A 26,272-nucleotide genomic window follows, 5' to 3' on the forward strand; every position below is an offset into this window, starting at 1 on the left:
TGCCCTTGTCAGCGATATAGCGCAGGTTACGGATCAGGGTCTTAGGGTGTCTTTTCAAAATGGAGTGTTTAAAGGTTTTAGCAACTGTCTTGGAGAGATTAGGAGGACAAACAACGGTGTAGAAGTTGCCCCCTGTTGTATTCAGGCAAGGACCTGCCATACTGGAGAGAGAGGGGGATCGTTATGACCAGGGGAGAGCTTAGGGAGGCCTGCAGGAGTGGCTCTAGCAGTTTTCCAATAGAGAGGGAAGCGATGTTGACTTAGAGAGCCCTGAACTTGATTCAGTCTTTCCAATGCATATGACTTTGAGTGGACATGCGGCAGACAGTCATTGAATTAAGGATCAACATTCCAAACCTGCAGACTGAGATGAGCCATTAACTGTAGAGCCGCTCGCACGCTGATGACGAGCTGAGCTCGTCATGTAACGCGGCTTTTTTCTAAAAGCCGCGAAAATCGCCGCAGCGCGCATGCGGTTAAAGAAACTCCTGGGCACGAACCGCAGGCCAAATGGAAGCTCCCAGAATTGAAAAGGAAGATTCGGAGCCCAAAACTTGCCTGAAGGATAGTCTCCCCTTTGCAGTAGAAGAAGATGACTGCTGCTGTTGTTGCCGAAATGATGAGGGATGATTTTGCTCCTTGCACAAAAACTGCAACATTTCTTCAAATTGCTGGACAGACACACAGATCCCTTCAAATAGCATTCTCAGGAACAGACAACTGGATGGGTAAAATTAAATACAAAAATAAATAAATCCACTTACCTTGCGCTCACCACATCGCCGAGTTGGAATTTAACGCACCAAAATCCGAATGGTATGGTAAATACTGCATGACTTCCCAACGTTAAATTTTGGCAGGATAGACCTGCTGATATTTAATGACAGTTGAGGTATTTAATGCACCTGATAATTATTGGATGTGTTAAATACCGCCACTCCCGTAATTCACAGCTGTGCGTAAACTGGGGTTTGCACACGGTTCAGGATTAACCGACCCACTCACAATTAGGCCCAAAGACTGCAGGGTTGACAATAATGGTGCTGGTCTCCACGAAGAGTGCAGGGAACACAACAGTAGTGCAGGTCTCTGAGAAAAGAGCACAGGTCACAACAATAGTAAAGGTCTTGAAGAAAAGTGCAGGGACCCCTGTAAGAGAGATGGTCTTCAGTAAGAGTGCATGGACCCCCAGAACAATAAAGACTCCTGCTAGAGTGTATTGGTAACATCAACAATGCAGGTCACCCGCAAGCTTGTATCGGTCCCCTTATTAGTAAAGCAAACATCCAGGGGCAGAGCGAGTACAGGTCCCAAGCAAAAGTGCAAGCCCCACATTAACAGTCCACTGGTCCCAGCAAGAGTATAATGAAAAACGTACCCAATAGTGCTTCATTCGAGCCAGTTGTTACAGCTGGGATTCACTGGCCCCCCTTTTTTATGGGGACTGGCACTTATTTTTCCTCAACAGACTTTGATCCAGAGCAAGAATAGAGGTGAAAGGAGGAAGACAAAGCAGGAAATTAGTGGCAAAGAAAGAAAGCATGGATAAAAACAACTGGGGCAGAGAGTATCTGGTGCTGGATGAAAGAGGCATGCAGTGGGATCAAAAGTAGGTCGCCTTAGTATTGAGCAAAATGTTGGGCCCTGGCACTTATTCTTTCACAAATTAGGCACTATAAACCAGCAACTGTAAAAGCCACTTGCAAGGGTACAAGGGCACCTATAACACAGGAAGAGGCCACAGCAAGAGTATAGATGCCACAAGAACAGTGTAGGGGCTCAAGCAAGAGTCCAGCAGTGCAAGGGTACAGCGGCCCTGGCAAGAGTACAGGGAGCATGCAAGAGTACTTGGAACCAAGCCTGCGTAAAGGGGTTCCAGCATGAGTAAAGAACAGGTGAACTTGCAAATGTGGCCACTAAACAAAAAAGCACATCCTCTGAAGACATTTTCTCGAGAGTGACCCTTTGCCAGGGAGTGACCAGCATGACCTTCCAGGGCACAAGCCTTACAATGACTCACTATCGTGTCTGCAGCCAGTTCCTCCAAGGCTGAGCCTACTTCACTGACCGCAGCCAGTTACTCCGAGAGAAACTTTATACCGTGACCCACTGCAGTGTGTGCCTAGCACCTCATTAGCCTTCAGACATGCTCCACGAGTGACCACAGAAATATGTGCCCCATGAGCCCACCGGGGCATGTTCCAGTCACTGACTCGTCCCAGTGTGTGCCAGTCAGTCCATCCAAACATGCTCCATTCAGTGACTCGTCCCAGTGTGTGCCAGTCAATCCATCCATTTAGTGACTCGTCTCAGTGTGTGCCACTTAGTCCATCCAGAAATGCTCCATTGAGTGACTAATCCCAGTATGCGCCCAGTCAGTCCATCAAGACATGCTCTATTCAGTGACTCTTCCCAGTGTGCGCCCAGTCACTCCATCCAAACATGCTACATTCAGTGACTCGTCCCTGTGTGTGCCAGTCAATCCATACAGACATGCTCCATTCAGTGACTCGTCCCAGTCAGTCTATCCAGACATGCTCTATTCTATGACTCTTCCCAATGTGCACCCAGTCACTCCATTCAAACATGCTCCATTCAGTGACTTGTCCCAGTGTGTGCCAGTTAGTCCATCCAGACATGCTCCATTCAGTGACTCTTCCCAGTGTGTGCCAGTCAATCCATCCATTCAGTGACTGGTCTCAGTGTGTGCCACTTAGTCCATCTAGAAATGCTCCATTGAGTGACTCATCCCAGTGTGCGCCCAGTCAGTCCATCCAAACATGCTCCATTCAGTGACTCGTCCCTGTGTGTGCCAGTCAATCCATCCAGACATGCTCTATTCAGTGACTCTTCCCAGTGTGCGTCAAGTCACTCCATTCAGACATGCTCCATTCACTGCCTCATCCCAGTGTGTGCCACTTAATCCGTCCAGAAATGCTCCATTCAGTGACTCGTCCCAGTGTGCGCCAAGTCAGTCTATCCAGACATGGTCTATTCAGTGTCTCTTCCCAATGTGCACCCAGTCACTCTGTTAAATATTGCAGGGATGTGTTAGCATGATCTGAAAGCCATTTTGTATTTCTGGCAGCCATCTTGTTTGCCATGTGCTGCCACGTGCTCTCCATGTGCTCTGTCCTCCCTCAGTGTTGACTGCTCTTGTAATCTGCCTAGAAACGAACTATATTTAGCATCTTCCACCTTCGCACATGCTCAGAAGGGCCTAGCTAGTAGAATGCACCTGCTCTTCTTGTAGAACTGTCAGGCTATTTTTGCTGCTGTATGGAGAAGTAACTCTCCTCCCACTTTGTTGAGCAAGCATATCTTGCATGCCCATATTAGTCATTTTGCATGCTTACATGTGCCAGGACTGCCCCTTGGTCTTATGCTGACTATGTAACCCTAAGCATATATAAGGCCTCTGTTTTCTGTACTCCTCAGACTGCCTCGTTCAGTTGCTAAGGCTTCTGTGTGACGTAGTCTCCCTCATTTGAGGTTAATAAAGATGTTACTTTTATATTTGAGGTTCCGTGCCGATTTCTTCTTTGTTGGTTTAAAAGGACCAAGTATCAGTGGGGCCCCTGAGAAGGTTTCTATTTTCTACAACTCCATTCAAACATGCTCCATTCAGTGACTCGTCTCAGTGTGTGCCAGTTAGTCCATCCAGACATACTCCATTCAGTGACTCTTCTCAGTGTGTGCCAAGTCACTCCATCCAGACATGCTCCCTTCAGTGACTCTTCCCGGTATTTGCCCAGTCAGTCCATCCTGACATGTTCCATTCGGTGACTCATCCCAGTGTGTGCCACTTAGTCCATCCAGACATGCTCCTTTGAGTGACTCGTCCCAGTGTGCGCCCAGTCAGTCTATCCAGACATGCTCTATTCAGTGAGTCGTCCCAGTGTGTGCTCAGTCAGTCCATCCAGACATGCTTCATTCAGTGACTTGTCCCAGTGTGCGCCCGGTCAGTCCATCCAGACATGCTCCATTCAGTGACTCTTCCAGTGTGTGCCCAGTTACTACATCCAAACATGCTCCTTTCAGTGACTCATCCCAGTGTGTGCCAGTCAGTCCATCCTGACATGTTCCATTTGGTGACTCATCTCAGTGTGTGCCACTTAGTCCATCCAGAAATGCTCCTTTGAGTGACTCGTCCCAGTGTGCGCCCAGTCAGTCTATCCAGACATGCTCTATTCAGTGACTCGTCCCAGTGTGGGCCCAGTCGGTCTATCCAGACATGCTCCATTCAGTGACTTGTCCCAGTGTGGCCCAGTCAGTCCATCCAGACATGCTCTATTCAGTGACTCTTCCAGTGTGTGCCCAGTCACTGCATCCAAACATGCTCCTTTCAGTGTCTCATCCCACTGTTTGCCAGTCAATCCACCCAGACATGCTTCATTCAGTGACTCAGCTCTGCGTGCCCAGCCAGTCCATCCAGACATACTCTCTTCAGTGACTCTTCCCAGTGTGCGCCGAGTCAGTCTATGTACATGCTCCATTCAGTGACTTGTCCCAGTGTGTGCCATTCAGTCCATCCAGACATGCTCCATTCAATGACTCTTCCCAGTGTGCGCCCAGTCAGTCCATCCAGACATGCTCCATTCAATGACTCGTCCCAGTGTGGCCCAGTCAATCCATCCAAACAAGCTCTATTCAGTGACTCGTCCCAGTGTGTGCCAGTCAATCCATCCAGACATGCTCCATTCTGTGACTCGTCCCAGTGTGTGCCCACTTAGTCCATCTAGACATGCTCCATTTAGTGACTCATCCCAGTGTGTGCCAGTCAGTCCATCCCGGCATGCTCCATTCAGTGACTCAGCTCTGTGTGCCCGGTCAGTCCATCCAGACATGCTATATTCAGTGACTCGTCCCAGTGTGCGTCCAGTCACTCCATCCAGACATGCTCCATTCAGTGACTCTACTCTGTGTACCCAGTCAGTCCATCCAGACATGCTCCCTTCAGTGACTCTTCCCGGTATTTGCCCAGTCAGTCCATCCTGACATGTTCCATTTGGCGAATCATCCCAGTGTGTGCCTCTTAGTCCATCCAGAAATGCTCCTTTGAGTGACTCGTCCCAGTGTGCGCCCAGTCAGTCTATCCAGACATGCTCTATTCAGTGACTCTTCCCAGTGTGTGCCCAGTCAGTCCATCCAGACATGCTCCATTCAGTGACTCGTCCCAGTGTGCGCCCAGTCAGTCCATCCAGACTTGCTCCATTCAGTATCTCTTCCAGTGTGTGCCCAGTCACTACATCCAAACATGCTCCTTTCAGTGACTCATCCCAGTCTGTGCCAATCAGTCCATCCAGACATGCTCCGTTCAGTGACTCTTCCCGGTGTGCGCCCACTCAGTCCATCCACACATGCTCCATTCAGTGACTTCTCCCTCTGTGTGCCAATAAATCCACCCAGACATGCTTCATTCTGTGACTCATCTCTGTGTGCCCAGCCAGTCCATCCAGACATACTCCCTTCAGTGAGTCTTCCCAGTGTGCGCTAAGTCAGTCTATGTACATGCTCCATTCAGTGACTTGTCCCAGAGTGTGCCATTCAGTCAATCCAGACATGCTCCATTCAGTGACTCTTCCCAGTGTGCGCCCAGTCAGTCCATCCAGACATGCTCCATTCAATGACTCGTCCCAGTGTAGCCCAGTCAATCCATCCAAACAAGCTCTATTCAGTGACTCGTCCCAGTGTGTGCCAGTCAATCCATCCAGACATGCTCCATTCTGTGACCCGTCCCAGTGTGTGCCCAGTTAGTCCATCTAGACATGCTCCATTTAGTGACTCGTCCCAGTGTGTGGCAGTCAGTCCATCCCGGCATGCTCTATTCAGTGACTCAGCTCTGTGTGCCCGGTCAGTCCATCCAGACATGCTATATTCAGTGACTCGTCCCAGTGTGCGTCCAGTCACTCCATCCAGACATGCTCCCTTCAGTGACTCTTCCCGGTATTTGCCCAGTCAGTCCATCCTGACATGTTCCATTCGGTGACTCATCCCAGTGTGTGCCACTTAGTCCATCCAGAAATGCTCCTTTGAGTGACTCGTCCCAGTGTGCGCCAAGTCAGTCTATCCAGACATGCTCTATTCAGTGACTCTTCCCAGTGTGTGCCCAGTCAGTCCATCCCGGCATGCTCTATTCAGTGACTCAGCTCTGTGTGCCCGGTCAGTCCATCCAGACATGCTATATTCAGTGACTCGTCCCAGTGTGCGTCCAGTCACTCCATCCAGACATGCTCCCTTCAGTGACTCTTCCCGGTATTTGCCCAGTCAGTCCATCCTGACATGTTCCATTCGGTGACTCATCCCAGTGTGTGCCACTTAGTCCATCCAGAAATGCTTCTTTGAGTGACTCGTCCCAGTGTGCGCCCAGTCAGTCTATCCAGACATGCTCTATTCAGTGACTCGTCCCAGTGTGCGCCCAGTCAGTCCATCCAGACATGCTTCATTCAGTGACTCGTCCCAGTGTGCGCCCAGTCAGTCCATCCAGACATGCTTCATTCAGTGACTTGTCCCAGTGTGCGCCCAGTCAGTCTATCCATATGAACCCTCCAAAGCTCTCAGATCCTCACATGCCTTTCTAGCCCAAATCCCAAGAATCTATAGAGCGAGGGCTGGAGGTCGATCCTTCGCATATAATGCCCCGAAAATCTGGAACACTCTACCTCTTCATCTTAGAGCAGACTCTAACCTCCTGAGTTTCCGCAAGAAACGTAAAACTTTTTTGTTCAATCAATAGTTGATTCACCCCTCCTTTTTTCTTGAGCACTGATGGTAATTTTTAGTGCCTGGACGCCTCAGGGCAGCTGCTAGCGCTCTATAAATATGTTTTTCATTTCATTTCATTTCATCCAGACATGCTCCATTCAGTGACTCGTCCCAGTGTGAGCCCAGTCAGTCCATCCAACCATGCTCCATTCAGTGACTCGTCCCAGTGGGTGCCCAGTCAGTCCATCCAACCATGTTCCATTCAGTGCTCCACCCCAGTTCATCACACGCTAGTACCTCAGACATGCGGCAACCCGAGTGTGTGGCAAGTCAACCCCACCCAGGCTTGCTCCCTAGAGTTGCACACCCATTCTTGTCCCCAGCCTGGTTCCTCCTTTGAATGCTAAAAACACTGTGACTATTAAGCCAGGCGTTGCTCTAAATGCAGACGTGGTCCTGCATATCTTCCACACATCACATCAACTGCACCATTAAGACAATACCCAGTCTCCTCCTAACAGCAGATAGTGCATGGCTACTCCAGACCGTCTCACGGCATTGCCTCCAGCTCACGGATGCTGCTATGTACAAATGATAGCCTAAGCTCGCTCAGCTTCCTTGGCTCTGCAGGGGTTGCTGTGGTCGAGCAGCCAAGGGCTACTTTTGGTGGTGTTAGGGGGGTTGGGCTTTCATAATATAGATCACAATATCTACTACTGTAAATAAGGCTAAAAGCAGAGCCATGTACGCTTCTTTGAAAGGAAATACGTTTTAACATAACAGAAAAATACAACAGTTACAGCAGAGCACAGTGGTGTTCAGCCCGGATGACTGACGAGAAAGGACACTTTCCAAAACACATCAGTTAATGGTAGTCAGAAACAGAAACGTCTACCCCTCTGATTATCGTTTGGTACCTCTGACACCCCCATGGGCAGTTTGGTACCACTGGCACAACCAGTGCTTGGCGAGACTGGCAGCTTGGTGTCCTTGGCATCATTCTTGCTCTCCCTGGCTTGCCGTTTAGTAGTCCAGGCACTACCCTTGCTACCCCTGGCCGTGCCAGCAGGACCGGCTCAAGGCAGTATTTGCAAATATATTATGGTTTAAAGAGAACCTGCTGTCGTGTTCTTGGCCTCCAGCATTTTTCAGGCAACAATAAAAATTTCAAGATAACTCCAGTGATTAATGTTGTTCCTAGAGAGAGATCAGAGGTTTGTCTAGTGGAAGTTTCGACTCATTGTAAGTTAGCACAGAGGGTTATATCCCTGCAGCAAAGAAGGTATACCATGCAGATCACAAAGTGCATATCATGTAAATAGGTCAGTGGGTTACTGCTTTTGTCTGAGAGATCCTTTGTTACTTGCTGTTTATAAATTATAATTCTAACATAGAATAGTGAGCAATTAACTGTTAAGCAAAAAACTGCAAGGTATAGATTAGAGCGTTTTGATTTTTTCCCCAGTCTTTCATTATCCTAAGGGTGGAGAAAGGGTTCATTTGGGGTGAAATCAATTATGATTATTTAGGAGAACCTCACTTCAAAAAACAATCAAGAGAGTTAGGACTGTACGTGGGCCGTCCTTGTCCCAATCTAGTAATTAAATAATCAACAGAGACGGGCCACCATAGAGTGACTAGTTTGCCATGTAGTGTCTCCCACAACAGGAATTGTTTTAAAGAACCCTCACACACCAACCTAGTTGGTGTCATGCTTCATCATTGGGTTCCCAGTTGGGCAGCCAATGCCACCCAACTGTGCTGCGACACCTGATTACAGTAGAGCTTGGTTTTTTTCTTTTTGTGTGATGATGTGGTGCGAGTGGTGATGTTTAAAAATACCTCTGGGAAACTCACTATACCATACTTTATTCCCAGTGGCCCAGGGTATGGTTAAAAAATTAGATGGATAATATTTCAGGACTATATTTAATTATGACACTTAAATCTGAGAGAGAGTGGTTATGGGAACCTAAGGGGCACTGTTAAAGGGTGGTAGTGAGGGAATCGAAGGTGTCAATGGGGGTGCCAACAAACATTGTCGCACCGGGGCGCCTCCAGCGCTAAAGCTGGCCCTGCGAGCGAGCATTGGCTCATGAGATCAGCAGAAACTGAAAGTGAACAGCTTTCTAAGGGCCATATTTGCCTAGTCTTGTTTCTACTCTATGCCTTTCCTCCATCTCCCGTCAGCAAAGAGAAGGCTCTCACGGGACTGATGCTGGCAAAAGGGGTAATCCCTGTGATGTCATCAAGGGTCAAAGGGTGCCAGATGTCACCACTGTTACTGGGGCATTTTGGCGAGTCAGTGTCCATGCCCACAAAGAGCTTGGTTATGTTTCAGGAAACATTTATTACAAAGTTGCCAGACACACTAGCCCAATCAATGACATCTGTTTTTACATGGCAGCTCAGCAGAGCAGAGCTCCTGCTGTGAATCATGTTACAAACCTTCTACTAAGTCTATCAAAGGAGGAAGTCAAATTTGGTGACGGAATTGGGCAATTTTGGTAAAGTGTGGTAGCCAGCCTTTTCAGAAATGTTCAAGAACGCTCCACTGCATCCTTTACCTTATGTTTAATGTGTTTAGGCTCATATATGAACTTTTAGGGGCAATATCTTGAAACTGGTTAATGACTCACTTTTTCAAGTGCCCTCAGGATATCATGTAATGGGTCACTTGCACTTGCCGTTGAAATTTGTTGGCGCCTGGGGATCGAGGAGTCAAAGTTACGATAATTTGCTTTTTATATAGTGCTTACACAATTTAGCAGCACACACTTCACTGACTTTCAGAAGGATGAAATGCCAAGTTGGCCTAGGCCGTCCATCACCACCCCCATTTGTACCGAAGTTGGCCTAGGCAGCAGTTAAAATTGTGACGTGCTGCTCATTTCATGTTTCAGCAGCAAACAGTGAACTCAATGGAAAATTCTGTCTGCTGTAGGCCTGTTGCTATTGGTTGGGGCAATCTGCCAAACTTTAAAACAGCGGCGGCTCCTCCGCTAAGGCAGAGGAGCGTCGCCCCACTGCTCTGCAAGCAGTGTAAAAAGGAAAACGAAAACGATAATAACTAACGTTATTATTGTTTTAGTTTTCCTTCCTGCTCGGTGGAGTCGGGTGGGTGGGCTCAGCTGGCCAGAGCAGGGGGCAGGGAAGGAGCGTAAAGCACTCTCTAAAGTGGACATGACGGTTTGTCCGGCCGTCAAACTGTCATGCGCACTTCGCATCTTCCCCACCAGGCTGCATTACAAAGCCTGCTGAGGAACATGCAAAGCCTGCGAGCCCCTGTTTGAGCGCCAATCCACAGCGCTATGACCAATTACAACGCTGCTTAAGGCAGCGTTGTGATTGGTCAGGGGATTCTGGGAGGCATGGGAGCTTCCTGTTGCGGTGCGGAGGAGACGGAGCATAGGTGGCAGCACCCGGCGGCACACAAGTAAGTCTTTTTAATTTTATTTTTTTTATTCCCCGGATCCGCACTCCACCCCCTCGCCCCACCACCCGCGCATAGTAGCGGCTGCTACTACTTCAAAACCTAATATCTCAAGAACAACCGGTCACACTAATTTCACTGGTGGGTCACTTTAGGTTTAAGGGCACTCTTCTGGGAGGGGTAGGGGGTTCTCAGGGAAGGGAAATATTGATATATCAAAAGGGTATCTGAAGTCTGTCCACTCTAAAACCTTCTCTCTCTTGAAGGTCGATTGGGAGCCCAATGTGTCTCAGGACACATCCCTCCAGGGCAGGATCTCAACTGCAAGGCTGATGTCCAGCAACGACAGAGACAGTCTGAGGACTATCACAATTCCTTTGCTGAGAAAAACAAAGAACTGTTAATCAGAGCGGGAGAGTAAGCCCACAAGGTATGGTCAATACTCGTGCGCTGCTCTACTGCCCTTGCGTCAGTTGTCATTGAGGGTCTTTTAGGAACACCCCATTGGCTCTTAGTGCAGAGGGGCACTTCTGTCACTATCTGCAGCTCTAGTGCCAGTAGACTGGCAACCAATCTGCTAATAGTTCCACATCTCACGGACCGCCAGCACACGTCCCATTAGCCAAGCTTGAGGTCCATGGCTTCCCGAATGTAGGACATCCATCTTTCCTCCATGGCGGCCATCAAAATGTTACAAAACTGCTCCTTACGTTTTCTAAGCATGAATACTATTTTTACATTTACATTGTCATATTTGGCTTTTTACAAGTCAGTTGTAATCAGCACACCAAGGATGCAGGCAGGCAAAAAGTAAAATCAAAATGTAAGCATGCAGGGAAAGTTGCCACCACTCACATTTGAAGCAAAACCTGCCACATGAGATTAGAAATAGCCAATCTGCAGCCTATGACACACCATAGTGTCAGAGGTGAAAACAAAGTTGTTTTTGGACTTAAATTATAGGTTTAACAGTTTGCCAAGTCAACCATAATTGTGTGCTAAGGAATTTACAGAACTGGTGATTGTTAAACTCTGGAAAGTAACATTTTATCTCTGCTTTCATGCAAAGGCTTGATATCCATGCTTTGGGCTAGAAATAGCTTTTAAATTGCATTTGTGGTTTAAAAGTGGTTTTTGCTAACTGCTATTAGGAAATGACTGGAAAAATAATTCTTGCATAATTTAGGGAATCGAGGAAACTAGAAACCATAAAAACACAAGATTTTATAGCCTATGTTGATAAAATCATCTTTACAAAGTTGTTACATTTTGTGCTAAAAGTAACTAGTCTGTGTTGGCAGTCTTAAAGCCTGCTCTACAGAAAGCATTGATGATAAATAGAACCCCACCCAGATCAAATATACTGTTGCATAAACTACAAACCGTGGCGTAGTTTGACAAGATTTGCTTTCCCACCCATGGGTGACATGGTTGAACTTAGTTCAATACACCAATGAAGAATGTGAAAAACGGATTATTATAGCCCCTCAGAAAACTACTCAAAGTATTGTTGAAATAGAGTTATTGCTTTTGGGTTACTAACAATCCCTATGAAGGGATCAAGGTCACCATGGTAACGGTAACAAACTATTTCGTTGTTCACATGATCACACACACACACACACACACTGTAGAGCCTGCACCTCCATCGCACCCAAAATCCTGCCACACGTCAACTGCTCCATCGAGCCCGCCACCTTCCCTGAAAACTGGAATAATGCAGAGATCACCCCCTGCTGAAGAAACCCTCTGCCAACCCAACGGACCACTAGAACTACAGACCCTTTTTTCTGTTCCCCTTCCCAGTCAAAGTCACCAAGAAAGCCATCAACACCCAACTCTCCGAGTTCATTGAAACGAACCACATCATGGACCTCTCCTAATCGGGTTTCAGAAGCATCCACACCACAGAGACCACTATCCTCGCCACTACAGATGACATCCGCACCCTCCTCGACTAAGGTGAGACTGCCGCCCTCATACTCCCGGACCTCTCTGCTGCATTCTACACCATTTCCCAACACACCCTCTGCGCAATACTCCATGAAGCTTGCATCCGTGACAAAACCCTAAAATGTATCCACTCCTTCCTCACCAGCTGAACACTGAGAGTCGGACTTCCACCATTCTACTCAGAATCCACAGAGATCAGCTGCGGAGTGCCTCAGGGATCCTCTTTGAGCCCCACCCTCTTCTATTTGGCCCCGCTCGCAGCCATTGTTAGAAACCATTGACTCAACATGATCTCCAATGCCGATGACACCCAGCTGATTCTCTCCCTCACAGATTAACCCACAGCCATCAAGAGGAACTTCCACAACGGGGTGAAGGCAGTCGCCACCTGGATGAAGGACAGCTGCCTCAAGCTCAACTCAGATAAGACTGAAGTCCTCATCTTGGGCACCACCCTCTCCACCTGGGATGACTCCTGGTGGCCGCAGTACTCGGCAACCCCCCCCCCCACACTCATGGACCCCTCACAAAAATGCATCATCATCATAGACTCCTTGCTTTCAATAAACCACCAAATCAAATCTGTCTCATCCTCCTGCTTCAACACGCTCTGACTGCTTCGCAAGATCTTCAAGTGGATCCCGACCGGGTCCAAGAAAATGGTCACCCATGCGCTCGTCAGCAGCAGAATCGGCAACGCCTCTATGCTGGCACCACCCAGAAACTGCTAAAGAAACTGCAGAACATCCAGAACACCTCCGCCAGGCTCATCCTGAAGTTCCCATGCCGCAGCCACATCACGGTCCACCTGAGAGACCTTCACTGGCTACCTATCAACAAAAGAATTATCTTCCATCGCAAGATTGCAGACATCCACGACAGCTTCAATGCCATGACCGCCCGACAACCACGGAAACCTCCGTCCCCACAACCACCATCCATACCAATTGCCTGCTCTCCTGGACCAACATCAACGACGACGACACCATCAAGATCATGAACACCATCCACTCCGGATCCCCATCAGACCCTTGCCCACACCACATTTTCAACAAAGCCAGTACAGCCATCGCACCCCATCTACGGAAAGCCATCAACATCTCCTTCGAGACAGCAACCTTCCTGGAGTGCTGGAAGCATGCCGAGATCAACGCCTTACTCAAGAAACCCAAGGCGGACCCCCAAGGTTCTCAAGAACTTCCGGCCAATCTCCCTGCTCCCATTTCCTGGCAAAGGTCATCGAGAAGACCGTCAACAAACAACTGACCCGCTACCTCGATGAGAACAGCATCCTGGACCTGTCCCAGTCCGGGTTCCGCAGCAACCACAGCACCGAAACTGCCCTCATCGCCGCCACCGATGACATCAAGACCCTGCTAGACAACGGAGAAACCGCAGCCCTCATCCTCCTGGACCTGTCAGCCGCCTTCGACACGGTCTACCACCGCACACAACGAACACGCCTCCAAGACGCCGGGATCCAAGAGAAGGCCCTGGACTGGACCACCTCTTTCCTCTCCGGCAGAACACAGAGAGTCCTCCTCCCCACTTTCCACTCTGAAGCCACCAAAATCATCTGCGGCGTACCCCAGGGCTCATCACTCAGCCCAACGCCGTTCAACATTTACATGGCACAGCTCGCCCACATCACCCGACTGCACTACCTCAACATCATCTCCTACGCCAACGACACCCAGCGGATCCTCTTCCTCACCAAGGACCCCCACACCGCCAAAACCAACCTCCATGAAAGAATGAAGGCTGTCGCCGAATGGATGAGGAGCAGCCGACTGAAGCTGAACTCGGACAAGACGGAGGTCCTCATCCTCGGATCCACCCCTTTGGCCTGGAACAACTCCTGGTGGCCAACTGCACAGCGAACAGCAGCTCCAACACCCAACGACCACGCACGCAACCTAGGGGTCATCCTCGACTCCACCCTCTCCATGACCAAGCAGGTCAACGCCGTCTCTTCCTCCTGCTTCAACACCATCCGCATGCTCCTACAAGATCTACAAGTGGATCCCATCAAAAGGAGAAGAACGGTCACCCAGGCCCTCGTCAGCAGCAGGCTGGACTACGAAACCACCCTCTACGCAGGAGTCTCTACCAAACTTCTGAAACAGCTTCAACACATCCAGAATTCCTCTGCGCGCCTGATCCTCGACATCCCCAGCTGTAGCCACATCCTACCTGAGAGACCTGCACTGGCTCCCCATCAACAAGAGGATAACCTTCAAGCTCCTCACCCACGCACACAAGGCACTCCATAAGACCGGACCAGCGTACCTCAACAACGACTCAGCTTCTACACCCCCACCCGCCAACTCCGCTCCGCCGACCTCGCCACAGTCCCCCGCATCCGAAGAGCAACCTCCGGCAGCAGATCGTTCTCCCGCCTCGCCGCCAAGTCCTGGAACACCCTCCCCATCCACCTACGGCAGACACAAGACCTGCTGCCCTTCAGAAGACTCAAGACCTGGCTTTTTGAGCAGTAGCAGCACTCCACCCCCCCAGCGCCTTGAGACCCTCACAGGTAAGTAGTGCGCTTTACAAATGTTAATATTTGATTGATTGGTCAAGCTCCTCATGCGTGCCTACACAGCCCTCCACAGTGCCAGATCTGCATACTTCAACCATCGACTCTCCTACTACAACCCCACCAGATATCTCCACTCCACCCAACTGGCCCTGGACATTATCCCACGGATCAGCAAAGACCACGGCTACAGGAAGATCCTTCTTTTACCTTGCTGTGAATACCTGGAACTCCTTGCCTCTGCAGCTCAGGCAATCACCATCGCTGCCACAATTGAAGGACTTCAAGGCCTGGCTCTTTGACTGAACAGCAGATTCCCCTCCCCACCCAGAACCTTGAGACCCTAACGGGTTCAGTAGTTGCGCTTTACAAATAACTTGATTGATTGATTGACACTGCCCTAGCACAAATGAAAACTTTTAAGTAAAAGTATTTGTTACTACAGGAATAACGAGAGAGAGTTACCCCCTACAAATACTTTAAGGTCTGGGAGAAAGGGGGAGAAAAACAATGAAAACTAAATAGACTCCCAGGTCACCAATATGACTTCTATGTGGGCCTGCTAAGGCTCCATGTGCAAACCAATACTAACAAAATTAAGACATGAATATGTGCATACTGTTATTTATCTTTTATTTAATTGTAAAGACATAATAATATGCAGTTACAGGAATAAATTATTTTTCCGGTATAGTGTTGTGGGTTAGGAAAGGTACAACCAGGTCAACACACGTTTTGGTGGGATTTTTGATTTATATCCACCTTCATCAGGACCACTTCATAATATGATTTGAGGTGAGGGGGGGGTTATCTACTGGCCATCAGAGTACCCACAGCTCACTAAAAATCGGTCTTGTAGGGTTAAAATGCGGCCACCACACAATTAGGAATTCAATCTCAATGTTTCTATCTAGGTACGTCTGTGGGTGGCAATGGTATCTAAATTCGAGAGATGAGAAAGGTGCTCCAATATATATGCCTTCAAAGCAGCATATTCCTAGATTCCCACATGTTACGACTTCAAAATACTTGCTAATGGATACTATTTTGCTACGGACACCTGTTCACTGTTGGTACCGTGTGTTCAGCATGTCACATCCACTACCGGACGTATGTAGCAAAGAATGTAAAAAAAAAAACACAGACGTACGTAAATGGAAGCATTAAGATTGAATTCCTGATTGTGTGATGGCCGCATTTTAACCATACAAGGCACCGAAACGTACGTTGACCTGGTTGTACCTTTCCCAACCCACAACACTATAACGGAGAGTTCTTTGATATATTGTTGCCATTCAAATCATCAATGTTTGTGGATGGCAGGTTAGTTTATGGATGCAATGAGAGTATGATAGAGGTTGGTGTGTATGAGTGAGAATGGTCAGATGTGGTTGATTATAAGGGGTAGTTCCTTTGTAATAAAAGATACATGTTTTTTCATTGTTGGTTTTGTTATGTGTTCTTGTCAACTTGTTTTATCTGTATAGTTCACATAGTGAATTCATTGTGTCACTATGTGGAAATACTGTGTAGCATCTTTGGTGTACATATGATTTCAGAAAATGTTTTTAGCTATGTAATTTTGTACTACTAAATGGAAAAATAAATTATTCCTGTAACAGCATATTATTATGTCTTTGCAATTAAATAAAAGATAAATAACAGTATGCACATATTTATGTCTTGATTTTGTTAGTATTGGTTAGTCCATCGAGCCTTAGTTTTCATTGCTACAGGAGTAACATGCTTCTGAGTTCGTCTAAAACAACTACACAGAATATTATAAAAACTGCAAAAAGGAACGTTATAAATAATGAGTAAAAAACAAACGTTTCTCACATGGTTACAATGTCATCTAGAATCTAACACCCTAACATCTACTTCTATGCGCTACACTAAGAGAAGAGCATGGAAGGCAGAGCAACTTGCAGTCTAGAGTGTCATAGGGAAAAGAGGTGCCCCGCATACCTTGTTGACAGCAAGCGCTGTCTTTATCAGCAGAGGCATGATGACAGTATTCCCTGCGAAGGGCAAACACAAGCTGCGATAGCGGACTTCCTCCAGGACTCGGCTTTAACTGCTTCAGGCAAGATGTAGCATCTGCAAAATGCGCTGGCATTAGTTGAGACCGTCTCTGGCAGAATCTCATGTGATAATCTGGGCAAAGGACCTCTCCTCACCTGTGATCAAGTGGCAGTCCTTATATACTAAATCTTATCAGAAATTTGAATTTCTGACATACGTTTAGGAATGTCTGATATAGATTATGTGCATCAAGGTGTGTATCCCAGACATTTCCCTATGAACATATATGGTAAAAAGACATCAATTCAGACTATACTATTTGGACTATATGTCTATTTCTTCTTATATGACCATGACATGGTGAAAGAGGACACTTGTCTCCTCAGACTAATGTTGTATCAGGTGTTATATCTATGTCATTAGTCGAATGACTTCACACTTTCACAGTTACTAGAAAGAAAACGGTAAACGACATCTGCGTCAAAAGGCAGATATGACAATGATTCTTTATAAATCGAGGAAAATGGCAACTTCCATTGTCAAAGATTGAGAAGATGGTGACTTCCAATACCTAAGATGGAGTCAGGGCCACATAAAATGGAGTTGGACCTTAGGATATTTATGTCAATACCTGTTGAAGTGACACTGCTACTTCTAGGAGACAATACATCAAAGCTGGACTTATTTTCTGGAGACCTAACTAATGATAGACAACGCTCTTTCCAACTTAAACCCATTGTCTGGCTTCCAAATAATATGCATTTAGACTTTAAGACGTTTTTGTGGAGCCCCTACTAGTGGAAACAGTGGTGCAGCAAGGGGGGGGAGGCAGGCCGGGTTCAAAGGTGGGTGGGACATAAACCATTGTTAGGCAAACATTTAAATGAGGTTTATAGTGCTATTCAAGAGATAGGCGCAAAGTGTTAAAGGCTCCCCTTTGAATCAATCAGAGAATAAAATGAATCTCACTGCCAAGTAAGGGGTTGGCCTTAAGTTTTGTAGGCTCTTTCACTGAGTCAACTGGTGGAAGAAAATGTTCCCAGTGTTAATCAAGTGATGGGACCTTTGGTCTGAAATGTCAAAGCAAACAGGACACTTTGGAAATTTCACCAGCAGAAATACTTTGGATCATAACCGGGAGGAGGCATTGGTGGGGATGAATGGTGAGAAGAGGCATCGAGTTGGCATTAGGGGTACATGCACATTTGATTCTTTCTACTGTTGGCGCCACAAATAGGGAGAATGCAAACCTCGTAATTAGGCAAACTAGCTCAATCCCGAAGACATTGTTTTGTGCCAGGATGATATATGCACACTGAATGAATACAATACACATTTTTGCTTTTCTGCACTTGTATGTGGCAGGGAACTAGATAGTTTAGTCAGAAAAGACAGAGTCACCCGCAAACAGGGCGATGTGTGCAAGTACTGGCTTAAGGATCAGCACATCAACAGGATAAACTGTGCGGGGCTTGGTTATCTGCTACTCTCCAAGGTGAATGTGCTTTCTGAACCAGGGAGCTTACGTTGGTGGTTCAGTGCCAGGGTTAGGCAATGAAACTGGACTAATGAGGCGATTCAAAGTCTTGGGGTAGCTTGACAGTCTTGCCCAACTTGTGCATCCCCCAGAGGTCAACAGGGACTCCAAGTTCTCTTGTATATTTGTATTCTCTAGCCACATCCTACATCTGGGCTATGATTGCGGGGATCTGGGCAACAGGCATCATGGGGGCGAGGAGTGCATGAGAGTGTCTTGGATGTTCTAGAAAATTCAGCTTTTGAAAGGTCTGTTGTGGTTTTTTCCAGATTGTTGTTCTCCAAAACTTTAATTCAAAAGAGAGTGTTTTGCAAGTCCTCTGGGCTCAGACTCTCAGACACTTTGGCACCTCTCGTGGTATCAAGGGGGGCAGATCCGCACTTCTAAGGATCGTTAACAGCTACCAGCCTTGTTTTCAGTCTGGCTGACGCTTCTCACATTTCATGTTTGTGCGGCATGCTTTCTTGAGTTGTTATTGAGCTTTGAAAAGCATCTTCACCAGTGGCCTGGGTGTGTCCATTTGCACTTGTTTGTACTGTCTACAGTAACCCTGGCATAAACACAAACAGATGTTCAATTCAACTTCAACTACTTACAGTAAACAGGTGAGATATCTGGTATCTTCATACCATCGTGCTCATGGAGTCAGAGGTGTGGCACAGTTGCTGCGTTCTTCAGCAGCTCTTTCCATTTTGGCTGGGACTCATCCAGATCCACCGGGATCAGCGCTCTGCGGAGTGCACATAACCATGGCAGTGTCAGCAATGCAGTGTTGAAGACGCGCCATCAGTGTTGACACTACAGATCATACTTGCTTAGCTACCACACCACTGTCAATGTATGGCTGGGGTGAGTCTCTCAGAAGGCTGAATATGGTGGTGAGTGTGAATAGCGAGGGGTATATCAATGGGGTGGGCAGGGTTGGTCAAATTGGAATGAGATATTGCGTCTGGGGAGGGGAACTTCCCCAGATGCAATATCTCAAAGTGTTCTGGATTGGTGATCTCTACTTCAGATAGGATACACAGATTTCCGTTGTGCCTGCAGAAATGTGAGTTTCTTTTCACACTGTGACATTCCTTCAAACCATGAGCATGTACCTCTTCACATCAGAGTTCACATATGGTTTATGTTCAAAGACAGAACACTTTTGTGAGAAGGATTTGACTTTGCCTGTGCTTGGTTCCCTCAGAATAGGCGTGACGAATTTGCCCTCTGTCTCTTGTCCGCATATTCTTTGATGTTGCTCACCGCTGAACACAGACCGCTTGTCTAATTTGACATTACAAGGAATGCCACAGGGCGAGGAAATTCTTAACACTGCTGGAAAAGCAACCTCTGATGCAGTGCTGCTAACAGTCATCACCCCAAGGACTCTGGAGTATTTGTCCATGACCAGACCAGAAGGACAGGGACCAAACTAGGTGGAAGCTATATTCTTCTGGCAACAGAATCCTTTGAGGGGGCTCTGGGGAGGATCCATGCCTAAACCCTGACATATTTGGTATGAACTAAGCATCTTCTGGGCTAGATGTTCAAGGGAACCACAACATTTGGGGTAGCAATCTTTTAGTGGCTACAGTAGACTTGTGAGCCTCATGGACCAGGTCAGCTACTTTTGTCAAAGTATATGGGGTACTTTGGACGAGTCTATAGCAGAAAAAGACTTCTGTAACAGCATGCCATTTCACACTGTCCACGGTGACTTTACAAACTCCCAGATAACTTTCATCCTATTCCATTTATGGATGGCCATGCCAAATATTAAATTAAGATTTAGAACAGGGGGCAACGGAGAATCACCTGATCCCAGCAACTCAAACTAGCTTTCGGAAAGGAAGCAGCATTGAGGACAACCTACTCTGCCTTACCTCACTGGAGGATCATGTAATGTCGATGAGAGAACCACACTCCTATGCAGCCTTCATCAACTTCACTTTTGACAATGTAGACAGAGTCACAATGAGGTCTAAATTAGCTGAATGGGGCATCCATATTCCCTTCTAAAAGAGATAAATTGCTCCGACACAGAAACTTGAGTCAAATTTGAAGCATTGTGTAAATGTTCCACAACCAAAAAGATACAAAGAAAGGCTTAAAATAAGGGTGCATTGCAGGACCACTTCTCTTCAACCTATATTTAGCTGACATAAATAATGCACTGACTACAGTAAGAGCATTCCCACCAAACCTAGCAGGCATTATGTTCCAAGAATTACAATATGCGGACGATGCCATATTACTTGATCAGACAACCATAGGACTCCAAAGAACTTTGGATGTGCTTGTTGCTTAATGCAAGATGAACAATATTAAAATTAACAACACAAAATGAAAAACAATAATATTTGGCTGCAAATTAATCAAGAAGGGTATCTGTCACTCGAAAAATGAAATAATGGCGAGGGAAAACATCATACAAATATCTGGGTGTCTGGATAAATAAAAGAGGACGGCATGATAGCCATTTGAACACACTAAAGAGTACGGAATTCGCATTTTAGAGAGGCCCAGTTTGACCGTCACATGCAAAGTGGTTTTAAGTATATTAATGCCGACATTAGCATATGGGATGCTTATATTTAGAAATGAGCTTAGTAACTAGTTGGACAAAGCCTAATGCAGATGTTCTCAACGTCACTTCCATATCCCAAACTCTACTTCTCAGCCCAAATCCGCCTTGAATTCAACCTACCAAGGTAAGACTTGACACTAAACTAGATTTTTATCATACTGTACAACAGTGGTTCCCAAACTTTTCACTCCTGTGGACCCCCATTGAGTCACCACCGAAAGCCGAGGACCCCCAAGCAATTGTAGGATTTAAATTTCAAACATTAAAACAGTAATTCGAACAAAATACACAGGTGTACACAAAAGAAAAACTCGAATTACTAACAATTTTTGGGGTATATTTACAAGCCCCTATCCTCATGGGAACGTCACTTTTTGCGATGTTCCCGTGACGATATAGGCTTCGCCTCATGTACAAGGCAGCGTTGAGCCACTTACTGTGGCTTAACGCTGCTTTGCAAATAAGACCCCCTTTCATGCAATACTTAACGTGAAAGAGGTGGGCAGTGGGTGTTGCGATGGGCGTTCCACTGCAACACCCATTGATTTTTTAACGCTGCCTCCTATTTACAAGGGCAGGGTAAATAGGAGGCTGCGCCAAAATTAAAACCAGGAAACACCTGGACTTAACTTGACGAAACGAGGAGAAATGCTTTTCTACTCGATTTTGCTTTTTCAATGTGTGCTGCCTTATGCAGTACACATGGAAAAAGCGAAACGCCTTGCGTTTTTTACGTTCAGGAAGGAGGGTCTTCCTGTACATAAACAATCTTCCCCTGCATGCAGTCACACTTGCACTATGGTGCAAGGGTGCCTGCATTGGCGCTACCCTGCTAAGTTTAGCACCAGGACAGGGGGAAACGCAGGGCTGCACCATATTCTTGTAAATATGGTGCAGCCCTACGTTTCCTAAGTGGTGGACGGTGTCATTAAGCTAAGGAGGCTAACGACACGCTCCTCCACTTCTGTTGTAAATATCGCTCTTAAAATTTTATATTGAAATAATTTGTAAAAGACTAAATAATTTAATGGGAAGATTGGTGCTGCATCCCAATGACAAACTTTTACATGGCTGGTTTTATTTTGCAGTTCGAGGCTCCTGCTCCTGCCAGGGCCAGCCTGGAAACCAAAAGCAGCCCTAGAAAATGTTTTCAGACCAGTCCCCATACGGCGCATACCAAGTGCAATGAGTGAGCCTGGCCACTACAGAGGGGGCTTTGGAATGCTCTCCCCCAAAAGTTTTTGGGAAACAATAGTGCAGTCTACAACACAGTTATCATTACATATTGAATTTTATTAGCTTTCAAAGAATAGTAAATGAAGACCTTATTATGCACCAGGATAGGACAATCTGGGAAAGAAACATAAGTTACTGACAAAAGCAGTAAGTAACAGACTGACCCATGCACATGAAATTTAAAAGAAATTAAATGCATGGTACATGTTCTTTGCAGTAGGCATATTAACCCTCTGTGCTACATTAGATAAGTTAAAGCTGCCACTGGACAAAACTCTCCTCTCTCTCTATCTCCAGCAGGTACATTAATCACTGGTGTTATCTTGACACTTTTATTGTTGCTCGAAAACTGCTAATTCTGCAAGGAACGTTCAAGTGCTTTTAAAACTGCTGCCTGCGGACCCCCTGGGAATGTGTCAAGGACCCCTGGGGGTCCGCGGACCACAGTTTGGGAAACACTGCTGTACAAAATTAAAGAAACTGAGGGGCATATTACCACGCTATTGCTTGGTTAGCGGGAAAAAATATCGCGAGCACCGAGGATTTTTACCGCTGAGATACCTTGATATTATCAAGGTTTATCTCAAAAGCTGTAAAAATCCTGCGAAATGCATGAATATCGCTGAAAAATCAGCGATATTCATGCATTATCGTGACAATGCTCTTAGACATGTTATCCACCTTCCATTGGATAACATGGCTAAGAACTGCTTTTAGCAGGCGTTAGCTTTTGGAGATATTCGCGCTTAGCGCGAATATTTCCAAAAGTTGTTAATAGGAGTTAGAGAACATCTTGGCACGCCCACTTTGCATGTCATTAGCGATAATTATCGCTGACATGCAAAGTGGGCCCCTAAATGCCCGCTATCGCCTACAAGCTGTCGCTAACTGGTGTTAGCGACAGCTTGGTAATAGGGCGATAAAATTATCGCCGCATTAGCGGGAAAAAGTCCCGCTAATGCGGCGATAATGCCCTTGGTAATATGCCCCTGAATCTCTAATCTATCTACTGTGGGAGAACATAAAAAGGAGAGATCCCAGAGGACCAAAATCAAAAGGAGTCGATCCGTAACCTGAAAGTAGAGGACGTATTAGAGTGCAACATCCCCATTGAACAGCTGGGAAAGGTGCTAATAAAACAAGCTAAAATTACATCAACAGGTCTGGATCTATTGGAACTAAGCAAGAAGGCACACACAAATTTGGGCAAAAATTTCTATGATCCTCAAAATTGGTCGGTATATCTAAAACAACGACTTTTTCTAGATTCAAACAGGGGACAGGTGCGGATGAGATGTGGATACCATACCGCTATAGGAGATTAATTGATAATCCTGACCAACTTTGTGGACTGTGCAGATCAGCACCAGAGTCGCTTATTCATATCACATGTATCTGCAAGCAATTGATGATACAAAGACATGGCTGTTTGGTCCTGATATTTCGAAATTTAAACATATGAAACTGCACTGAGGTGGAAGGGAGCCGCCTGAAGGGGCAATCCAATCACCTCAAAAGGTAGATTTCTGAAATTAATTAGTTGTGCAATGAAAGAACGGAACAAAGATGAGAACATTTCACTGTTTGAGCGGAAAATCACAGGGAACTCATAGTAAACGTATGAAGCAATGCAGGAGTGACATGGGGGAATTATAGGGTCATTAACTTTGAAATCCTATACAATGAATGGATCACCTGTTGCTAAAGACAGTATGCTTTTTCATTTTATGCATGGATGCACTTTTCACTTTATCTTATTACACATCTTTTTTAAGTTTTGTAAGTACATCTGCTATTCCTGTGTGAAATTTGTAACAATTTTAATTAATCGCACAATACAGCTTTGTCTATATATCTATCTATAGAATGAAGCTGGTGTCGATTGTTGGTGCCTATGTTTTTGGGGTTCAGCTTCATGCCAAGTGGAGACAACGTGTCCACAAAACTTCAAAGCTGGCTGACAAAAGGTGCACTTCTCCTTGATGAAGGTTAGATTTGCATCAGCCAAGACACTGCAGACGTTCACTAGTGCTTTTGTCGAGACTTGCCAAACACCAGGATGCCATCACTCTAGTATGAACAGTTGGGAACACCTTGAAACACCTTGTGTGTTTCTTCTTGAAATATCTCAGCCACTGACAGCTCACAGAAATGATCAGGGTCATTTAGATCTTCATAGGCTGCCAACTAGGCCACAAGTTCAGAAGGGGGTGTGACCCTTATTCCCCTGGCAGAGGGATGTCTGCCCAATTAGGAGATCTTTGCCTGCCTGCCTGCCAGTTGGGGCTCTCTAAGCCTTCAGATTAACCAAGATGTGATGGCTGCTCCAAAGCCTGAAGAGTTTGCAGAGCGGGCGCCGTGTTTGTTTGGCTGGCTCTGCAAACTTTTTGTTCTTCAAATTAAACTGCCAAAGTGGGAGCTTGTCCTTGAAAAACAAAACAAATCAATATCACTGGTGCTTAGGGTTCTGATGAGTTGGAGATCAGAATGTTCAGACGGTCATCAAATAGTTCTGACTCTGCAGATAAGCTGTCACTTTGGAGTACCAGACGATCACCCATAAGGGGGAGACTATACCTGCAGTGACGGCGCTCCTTTCTTTCATTCGTGTTTCACAAACAATCCTCTAGCAAACAACATACATCAACAAGCATGGCCCATCATGCATGTGGTGATCAAACGCTTCTGGCTGAATGTCCACAGTGTGAAGTGCATGTGTTATCACCACGATGTCGTCTAGATTCCTAGGTTTTTCCAAAACCTTTGTTCAAAAAGATGAGGATGTGCTCCCAACAACAAAATGAACCTTCGGGGATTCCTCACAGCTACACTTCTGGAATTCACAGGCCTATGCTTGTGCTTGAAGGTGAGTGACAAATGAGTCAAATTTTCTTTTTTTTTTAAAGAATTTTAAATAGTGCGAACTAGACCCAAGACATCGGGTATCAGAGCGCTTTACAGGAGCACCAGTTTCGTTACAGACGGACACATTCAATGGTTTCACAAGACTCCTGGCACATCAAGTGAAACATGTAGTACTCAGTCAATGTTTTAATTGGCAAGCAAAATGTCAGCACACTGGCTTGGGATTGGTACTGGTGTCACATTCATCATTTTTAGGTCGAGCCTGGGCAGCGCATGTTGAAAATTAGTACGTTTTGGTGAACATTATCTGCGCCATCTTGCCTCTTCCCCTGATGCCACACTTTTGTCGTGCGCGCCCGCCATTTTTTTAAGATGCCCCGATCAGAACGAACCCTTTTGCATGCCGCTGGCCCCTGACATAGCCCTTCGCCTTCACTAAGCCTGCACGCTGACCACCCCCTGCTTGCACCTGCCTTGAGTCATAAACCCCTCTTCGGCGCTGCTCTGCCCCAGGCCCTCATCCTGTCCCCAGCGCGACACCCCCCTGCTTCCCTTTCATGATCTCCGGCCCTTAGATGCAAACCCCCTTCTTCCCCGTGTGCCCGTTTTGTCTTCCCCGTTCCCAGGCCGACACCCAGCTCTGCCGATACCATTCCTTGCCCCTCCCCGTACAATAGAAAGTTTCCCCCATCAAAGGATCCCCGGGTTGATCAAAGCCCCCACTCCATGAGATCCGATCAAACCCCCCACATTCCGTGAATCGGCGGAATATCCAGCTGCGTGATACTCATCACCTGTTGTGACTAGGGTGGGGACTTCAACTGTAAATGTGTGTGGGAACGGGCCCAAAGGGGAGTTCCGGGAATGTCTTTTCCATACATCAAAGCTTTAACATGAATGTGTAATCTACAATAAAGTCGTAAAACAGTGTATAAGAGGCCAGGCCTCAGAAATGTATCCAGAGCACCTCAGAACGATACCTTCTGTCCGTTTCGTTGTGTTCTCCTCCGGAGAAAATAAAAAACCTTGTTTCCTGCTTTCCAGTCTCCAGCGCCTGCCTCTTCATTGATTAAATAACTAGAGGGTCACAGAGGCAATACCGCCGGGCAAATATCGATTGTCCCTGACCCGAATCAGGTTTTAACAATTGGCGTCCCAAGCGTGGGGCCCATCAGCGACTCGTGGATCCAGTGGGAGAGGTCCCGACGACAGAGTGAACGACTGCAACGATCGGGAGAGCTCTTGCCCAATAGACCCTCGTCTGGCAGCCGATCATCCGAACTTCACTAGTTCCGAACAGACCTCTCTCGAGTGATCTACGGTCCTGACTGGGGACCATCAGGAGTGCCGTGAGAAATACGAGAAAAAGAGGACGATCGGGCGCTGGATTCGGAAGACAAGAAA

Source organism: Lissotriton helveticus, chromosome 1_1 (genome assembly GCF_964261635.1).
Source record: "Lissotriton helveticus chromosome 1_1, aLisHel1.1, whole genome shotgun sequence".
Lineage (NCBI taxonomy): Eukaryota > Metazoa > Chordata > Amphibia > Caudata > Salamandridae > Lissotriton > Lissotriton helveticus.